Below are 9,449 nucleotides of genomic sequence, written 5' to 3' on the forward strand. Positions count from 1 at the left end.
ATTTCCTTTTGCCATCAAACACAGTCCTTTGACTCCTGAATGTGAAGCTCACTCTTCCTACCAGCATACCCTGACCCTTGTTATACAAGTAAACAATTTATAGATCTTCCATCAAGCACCTCCAAAGAGGAATGAAAACAACAGCTGAAGCTTTCCACTGAATGTCTTTCCACCAAGGTTCCTAATAGTGCCCCTCATACTGTCAAATGGCATGAGAAAATCTAACCACAAACCTCTGTAGACATGAGTCTGGAGTACAGTATGTGTCTTTCAGTCTGTTCCCAATGGACTCAAATATTTAAGCAAAAATTCTTTGAGTAAAAAGGGATTGTTTTTTCCCCCTAGGATTATCACAAAAGGAATTTGTATTGTGCTGTAGGCTATTCTGTGAGGGCTGAAGTCTCTTTTTGTGTAACTACTGTCTATCAAATGTAAATCAATTCATTGTGTACTAAGTGTAAAAATGCTTTTCTGGCAGTCAGATAAATTATGATTGTTGTTTTGACCCTTGTCTTTCATTCACCTCTACTCAGTTGCTGACTTTGGTGGTTTCTGAGACGACATGTTGATTTAGGACCGCTGTGATACACCAATCTTACTTTCCATCTAATTTTATACTCTTATCCCCTAATGGTCTTATTTGCCACCAGTCTGCGTTCTTCTTATGCATTACCAATAAAATTTATTCATTATGTTCTTTGCTCTCCCTTGCTAATGTCTTAGAACAAATTGTACTCTGCTGCTTTATCTTATGCTGGAGAAAAGTCCAGGCACAAAGCTGGCTCACAATTTGGATAAGACTGTTTCAAGCCGTTTTTTCTTACACCTCCATATGAGTTGCAAGTTCCTCAGTCACTGCCAAGGATTTGGTCCATTATTAATTGGATTTGGTCCATTATTATTTAGTTATTATTAATAACTGTTAAGTGCCTACAGTGCACTTGGAGCTTTAAAAAAATAGAGGCTTCTTGCCTAAAAGAGCTATTACTCTAAGGAGATGTCTACACTACAGTCTCTGATATCCAAGCTAGCTTTAAAATACTTAGTTAACTGGTATTAGCTATCTGGTACATTCTAGCTGAGACAGCACTGAGCTCTGCACACAGCTGCACATCTTGCTTCTTGGCCCCAACACCAGCAGAGATTTGACTTCAGCAGATTGTAGTTTATTGTACCATATCCCTTCTTTTCTGTCAGTTTAGGTAGAGAGATGCCAAAGGAGATGGTTTAGACTTCTTTCACCTGGAAGGCTGTACAAAGTCTCACCACCTGATTTGAAGTTACCTTGCTCTTTGCAATTTATCCTTAATGGACAAAAAAAGCCATGGCAAAATGTGCTGTGGAACCCTGGGAATATTCTACTGTGACTCCACTGGGAATGTGTTCAGTCTTTTGACCATCTTTCTCTTTTCTGTCTTCTATTTTAGATGACTGACAACACTCTTACTATTGCTGGTTAGTTTCCATTGACTGCAAAGTTGGAATAACTTACAATAAAAGTCCTGTCCCACTTATAGATGAATGACAGCACTTTTACTATAGCTGGTTAGTTTCCACTGACTGCAAAGTTGGAATAACTTGCAATAAAAATAATGTCCCGATTATAGATGAATGACAGCACTTTTTCTATTGTGGGTTAGCATCTGTTGACTGCAAAGTTGGAAGTAACTTACAATACAAATATTGTTCCAATAAAGGTAGAAACTTAAGAGATGATAAGGTAAAAACTTAAAAAGATGATGATAACCTCTTCACTCCTTTCCAGCACTGCAGATTTTGCTTTCTGGCAATAGCTATAGCCAACTCCATAATTTGGATTTCAAATTTAGTAAGTGATAAATCATGCATGAGACCCAAAATATACAAAGCAGCAGTTGCAAAAATATTCTTCTTCGGTATTTTAGAAAGAACATCACAAAAATGTTTGCCAAATGAATTAATATTTCTAAAAAAAGATGTGAAGAAATGAACTCTTAAGAGATTACAACACTAACACATGCCATTATTATTACTATAACTAGTTAGCAACAATTTCAAACCTAAGATATACTCTGTAAAATCAATGAGAAGGAATTCCTTTCAACTGGTCCTAAGTCACACTTTCAAGACTATGGATCTGTATCTCAACAGTTAACCAGCCTTTCTGTTGAGTATTTATTCCCTGCTTCCTCTGTTAGTTCCTCTCCCATGTTTCAATACAATCACATAAACAGTGATGGACGTTTTCCTGCTCCTTCCAGCCTTAGACAGAGCAGAACTGTCTGATACTGTATTTCCTATTTCACAGCTTTTTTTCTAAACAACTTATGCTGATTGTTTGCCATTGACTATACGGTTCAGTCAGGGATTTAGACACTACAGTCAACTGACTGGTTTCTGAGCATACTTCTTACCAGAGAATACTGCTGGAGAGCCTATATTCAAAAAATAAAGGTTTTCATAGGAATATGGCCTTTTCACATGCTTGCTGAAAGCAGGAGTTTCTAACTGGCTAGTAAGAAAGCATTGCCCTTCTCTCAGAAAATGTCAAAGTAAAGAAATTAGAAGTAGAAAACGACCAATAAAGGAACGTTCCTCCCTAGACTGTTTCCAGCATTTTGTTTAAGGAATAACTTTATATTATCTGTTATACATTTCACTGTCAGGAAGTTCTTCCTTGTAAAATTTTCCTTGTTTCTCTTATAGCCTATCATGCTCAGATAAATTCCTCCCTCCCTGTGTTTTATCCTCTGAAGAGCTGTAAATTTTATCATGTGCTTCTTCAGACATCAGCTATTCCTAGAACATCAACTACTCGAAGTCACTAAACAGGATTTTTGAATGTTCCTATTGCTCAGTTTCTCTAAAGCCTCCACTATCGCTTTGTTGCTTTGTTGTAAACTCCTAGTACTGGGTGCAAGTAATTGAGCTCTTTATTCAAGGTGCAGCCAATTGCTCTTTGCTTCTGAATATGCAGACAGAAATCACATTTCACTAGAATATTTCCACTAGGGGTGTTGTCACTCTAAAAGATTTTGTGGATATATAATAAAAACAGGTAGCACCAACTGTGTGAAGAAAGACTATTTATAACAAAGCCCTTAGGGATGCTCAGATAATCATTTTATTTAATTTTCATGATTGGCTGAACATTTCTAACACTCTAATTGTGAATAGAGGTTGCCTTGTGCAGCGAAATGACTCTTATAACAATGAACCATTCATTCTGCTGTGACTGCGCTAGTGGGTGGAGGGGAATTGCCAGCTTTGTAATGTGAAATTATTATTATTAAAACAACCTTACAACTTGGGTACTGGCATATCTGCAAAGAAATAAAAAGCCTTCCATCTCTTAGCTGCTGGTGGTTTAGAGCCACCCTAAGTTGGTAGCAACCATACTCATGGGTATCTGATAGGGATGGTGTATTCATAAAATAATGAGTAATATGAACTGATGTGATATAGAGAGAACACGCACAAACAAAGTATGCTGGAAAGATGAGAAGCCCATCCCATTCCAAGAGAGGTGACTGATAGGGTGAAACCAATGCAGAACTGAATGAGAAGAGATGCAAGATTTGCAAGTTCCTAGAACCTGGCAGCAAGGAGAAAACTTATATGCTCCTTTGAAGCAATGGCTGAGAACAAGAGCAGGACAAGAACTGTTACTATAGCAAAAAGGTGGTGAGGTTATAATGATACAAACAATGTTAAAACACTATAGGAATTAATCACCCTTTTTTCTGAAGAAAAGAATGATCTACAAATGGGCCTGCAAATACGTGTAATTATTTTTAAGATATACCATGTAATACTGTTTCATAGATCATTATTCTAAGTTTGATCCCAGGAAAATATAATGCCAAAGTCATTCTGCATGTGTGGATGTGGGCTTTGCATTTATTATTTTAACTTATGTTTTAAAAACAAATAAAGGCCAGCTATTTATTCTGACGAAGTTGCTATGCATCACCCTTTCATCTCTTAGTTTCATCACAGAAGCTCAAAAGAAGTTTCAAGAGAGACATGATGAAAGGTTCAGTTGACAGAAATCATCATTCACTTTAGGCACGTCTCTACATTCTGGAATAGATAGCATGTTTGGAGGACAGCTGAAAAGGGGGATGTGGCTCCCCTCCCACCAAAGTGCAGGAATTCCTGGTTAAAATGGTCCATTAAGGTTGACTGTGCTTGTGATACCTTAGAGCAAGCTGGAAGCTGCTGCAGGCTATGCTTGGGAAGGGGGAGGACTAGCTAAAACACAGAACATGTGCTAGCCCAACGAATCCTAGGTACATTTTATATATGAATCATATTTGGTCTAAACTTGAAGTGATGCTTTGAAACTAGAATGAAATGAGACTCAAAAATGATGCTACGGAATCCATGCCTGGGATCTGCAGGGAAAAGTGTGAAATTTCACCCTAGTAAACAATGGTTATGGTGGCACTCATATGTTAACTGAAAAGAGACATTCTATTCTCCATTTACATATGGATCCCTGAGCAGAGCCTGAAGCAGTTTATTGGAGTTGCTCTTTATGTGAGAGAGCAAAACTGGAATGTATCGGGCTCTGCCTAGGGGTGGATGAAGAGCGAGTCAAGAGCTTACGGGTAAGGATTAAAGGGCAGGCTAACGGGCGACACTGTTGTGGGTGTTTACTACAGGCCACCTGATCAGGAAGTCGATGAGGCCTTCTACAGACAACTGCAAGTAGCCTCACGATCACAGGCCCTGGTTCTCATGGGGGACTTCAACCACCCTGATATCTGCTGGAAAGACAACACAGCTAGGCACAAAGAGTCCCAGAGGTTCCTGCAGAGCACTGATGATAACTTTCTGACACAGGTGGTGGAGGAGCCAACAAGAAGAGGTGTGCTGCTGGACCTCGTACTAACAAACAAAGAAGGACTGGTGGAAGATGTGAAGGTCTGGGGCAGCCTTGGCTGCAGTGACCATGAGATGGTGGAGTTCAGGATCCTGTGAGGAGGAGGCAGGGCACTAAGTAAGATCGCAACCCTTGACTTCAGGAGAGCAAACTTTGGCCTCTTCTGGGAGCTATTTGGAGGAATCCCATGGGTTAGGGCCCTAGAAGGAAGGGGCGTTCAAGAGAGCTGGTTAATATTCAAGCATCACTTCCTCCAAGCTCAAGATTGGAGCATCCCTATGAGTCAAGCAAAGGAGGCAGGAGACCTGCATGGATGAACAAGGAGCTCCTGGCAAAACTCAACCAGAAGAAGGAAGCATACAGAATGTGGAAAGGGGGACAAGCCACTTGGGAGGAATATAGGAACATTGTCAGAGTATGCAGGGATGCGACGAGGAAGGCTAAGGCCCATTTGGAATTAAATCTGGTGAGAGATGTCAAGGACAACAAGAAGGGCTTCTTCAAATACATCAGTAGCAAGAGGAAGATTAGGGAAAATGTGGGCCCTTTGCTGACTGGGGTGGGTGCCCTGGTGACGAAGGACGCAGAGAAGGCAGAGTTACTGAATGCCTTCTTTGCTTCAGTCTTTACTGCTCAGGCCAGCCCTCAGGAACCCCAGACCCTGGAGGCAAGAGAGAAAGTCTGGAGAAAGGAAGACTTTTCCTTGGTCAAGGAGGATTGGGTTAAAGATCATTTAAGCAAACTTGACACCCACAAATCCATGGGCCCTGATGGGATGCACCCACGAGTGCTGAGGGAGCTGGTGGATGTTACTGCTAGGCCACTCTCCATCATCTTTGAAAGGTCATGGAGAACAGGAGAGGTGCCTGAAGACTGGAAGAAAGCCAATGTCACTCCAGTCTTCAAAAAGGGCAAGAAGGAGGACCCAGGAAACTACAGGCCAGTCAGCCTTACCTCCATCCCTGGAAAGGTGATGGAGCAGCTCATCCTGGAGGTCATCTCCAAGCATGTGGAGAAAAAGAAGGTGATCAGTAGTCAGCATGGCTTCACCAAGGGGAAATCATGCTTAACCAATCTGATAGCCTTCTCTGATGGAATGACTGGCTGGGTAGATGAGGGGAGAGCAGTGGATGTTGTCTACCTTGACTTCAGCAAGGCTTTTGACACTGTCTCCCATAACATCCTCATAGACAAGCTCAGGAAGTGTGGGTTAGATGAGTGGACAGTGAGGTGGATTGAGAACTGGCTGAATGGCAGAGCTCAGAGGGTTGTGATCAGCAGTGCAGTCTAGTTGGAGGCCTGTAGCTAGTGGTGTCCCCCAGGGGTCAGTCCTGGGTCCAGTCTTGTTCAACTTCTTCATCAATGACCTGGATGAAGGGACAGAGTGCACCCTCAGCAAGTTTGCTGATGATACCAAACTGGGAGGAGTGGCTGATACCCCAGAGGGCTGTGCTGCCATTCAGAGAGACCTGGACAGGCTGGAGAGGTGGGCGGAGAGGAACCTCATGAAGTTCAACAAAGGCAAGTGCAGAGTCCTGCACCTGGGGAGGAATAACCCCATGCACCAGTACAGGTTGGGGGCTGACCTGCTGGAAAGCAGCTCTGCGGAGAAGGACCTGGGAGTCCTGGTGAACACCAAGTTGACCATGAGGCAGCAATGTGCCTTTGTGGCCAAGAAGGCCAATGGTATCCTGGGGTGCATCAGGAAGAGTGTTGCCAGCAGGTCGAGGGAGGTGATCCTCCCCCTCTGCTCAGCTCTGGTGAGGCCGCATCTGGAGTACTGCGTCCAGTTCTGGGCTCCCCAGTACAAGAAGGATGTGGTACTACTGGAGCAAGTCCAGCGAAGGGCCACAAAGATGATTAGGGGACTGGAGCATCTCTCTTATGAGGAAAGGCTGCTGAGAGAGCTGGGCCTGTTTAGTCTGGAGAAGAGAAGGCTGAGAGGAGATCTTATCAATGTGTACAAATATCTTAAGGGAGGGTGTCAAGAGGATGGAGCCAGACTCTTTTCAGTGATGCCCAGTGACAGGACGCGAGGCAACGGGCACAAACTGAAACACGGACAGTTCCATCTGAATATGAGAAAAAACTTCTTCACTGTGAGGGTGACAGAGCACTGGAACAGGTTGCCCAGAGAGGTTGTGGAGTGTCCTTCTGGAGATATTCAAAACCCGCCTGGACGCGGTCCTGTGCAATGTGCTCTAGGTGACCCTGCTTGAGCAGGGGGGTTGGACTAGATGATCTCCAGAGGTCCCTTCCAACCTCAGCCATTCTGCGATTCTGTGATTTCCTCAGTAAGATCAAGCTCATAGAGACTGCAGGAGAGTCTCAGACACAGCACTTCCATTTCGGCATTTGAATGATCTTACTCTGTCAGGTTTTTCATTTGTAATATTTTCAGGTAAATTTTGGAATGGATCTTCAAGCTCCTAAAACCAAACAAATTATCCTTATTATTCTCTACAGTATGGTCTCACCCATGACAATGTAACTCCAATTTACGTGCTACACACAATATGCAAGCATGTTGCTTTCTGTGTAAGGCAGACCTTTAGCACACCAAGGCAGATGCAAGTGACCCATATAAGCTCTGACCTTACAACAACGTATTTCTTTTTCCGTTGGTTTCAAACATAACAGCTCACATTTTAATTTACATGAATCTCTTTTACATTAATTACATCTGTTTTTTATGCTATAATTAACATCCCTTTGCACAGAAAAAGTAGTGTGAAATGCATTAATTAATTACATTAAATAAGCACACAAGAGACTGCCTTGGAGTTTTTGTTCCTCCTCTAAGATTTTTATGAAGTGAGCTGCAATTCACAAAATTGCTGAGCTTAGAAAACATTTCTCCCTCAAATTTTCTGACTTTCACCTTTGCAGGCCTCACTGGTTTCTGTGAGGGCTCTCAAGTAGCCACAAGCATATTACCATTCCTATATGCTACTATGTAAATTTGCTAAAACCTTTACAAACAGGTTTTCCTCAAAAGCTAAGAACTTTCCATAACCTAGTTTTTACCTATCGAGTTCTGTAGACATACTCTCCTGAGATTCTGACCTCACTTGTTTAATGATTTCTATCCAGCTACTGCATGCTCACAGCAGCTATGTGAATGAGGAATGACGGGCTGTAAGAATCAGGGAAAGGCTCGTGTAAGTGTATTCAGAGGACATGAATGTAGAAGCAGAGCATCCACAAGGCAATGCAAAGAGATTTGGCTTATTTCACTATCCGTTATAGCATCTTCATCATCTCTTCTCCTGTTACTACACACACACATACAAAAAAAAAAAAAGTTTAATATTAAATCTATTATTACAGTTACGAAATTGGATAAGGCAGTTTTAGAAGGGAACAGAAACTACAGAGTAATTGAACGGCATTGGTCATTAGTAGAGGAAGGCAGAAAGGAATGTTTCGTTGGGAACAGCTTTCTTCCAGGTCCTATGACTGAATTCATCAAACTGCCAAGATTTCAGAATCTCCACCTTAAAAGAGAGAACTTTAATTCACTTTACTGTGACTTCCTCCTAATGGGAGTATCACACAGAATTCTGCTTTGCTAGTTTCTAAGTTTCTAGTATCTCTAGCACAATGGAAATAACTGATGAAGAATCTCTGTGCTCACAAAAAATAGATCGTTTGCAAAGCTGATCGAGAATCTTGGTATGGAGAAGGGTCAGAAACTACAATCACACAAAACACAAATTATAATCCATGTTCAAAATACATGGCTAATAGAGTTCACACAGAAGGCTGGAAGGGCAGGTTTGATAAGGCTCTGTTTTGCGTTCTCTCTCTACACGGCCTGTTAAGCTTGTCTATGATGGATAGAAAGACCTTGGCACTCTTTGGTTTCATGCCTGTCATTGCCATGACACAGCCATACGTTCCCTTCAGCATTGTATATGTCTTCTTTTACCTCTCAGCAGCAGCAACATCAGTTACTCAACAGGAAATGTCTGGTAGTAAGCCTTTCATTTGAGGAATCTGCCAAAAATGAAAACACTGTCAGAAATAGACAACTGATCTCATAAACAGAAATAAATCTAAAATTAACTGAAACCAAAATCTCATGCCTCCCCCCTATACAGGTCTCTGGGTGTTTGGAATCTTAAATTGTAGTCTCAATTTTAAAACTAAATTAGACTAGCCACCTGAAAACAATCATCAAATTCAAACTTTGGTGTAGGGGGTTGAAATGATAAGTACTATACTTAGATATAATATACAACTTTAGACTCATCCGTACTCATAAGTTGTTTCCTAGAAACAAAATCTTATCATTTTGGTTCAATTAGATTGTGTATTTAATTAATTCTCTAATCTTTCTCTGGAAGCAAATCATCAAACAGAAGAGGCATCTGCACAGTTCTAATTGACTTAAATAGAAATAATGAATGCATTACCTTTGGGTTGATTTGACACCTGGATTATTTCTCACTGAGAAAAATAATACATCTGTCCACAAGCAAATTTTGGGAAGAGAGAGAGTGGTAATTTCATCAACAAAGCATTAGGAAAAAAAGAGGGCTAAAATTACATACATTTATTAGGTAGAACCTCTACTGTA

Source organism: Apteryx mantelli, chromosome 3, assembly GCF_036417845.1.
Source record: "Apteryx mantelli isolate bAptMan1 chromosome 3, bAptMan1.hap1, whole genome shotgun sequence".
NCBI classification, from domain to species: Eukaryota; Metazoa; Chordata; class Aves; order Apterygiformes; family Apterygidae; genus Apteryx; species Apteryx mantelli.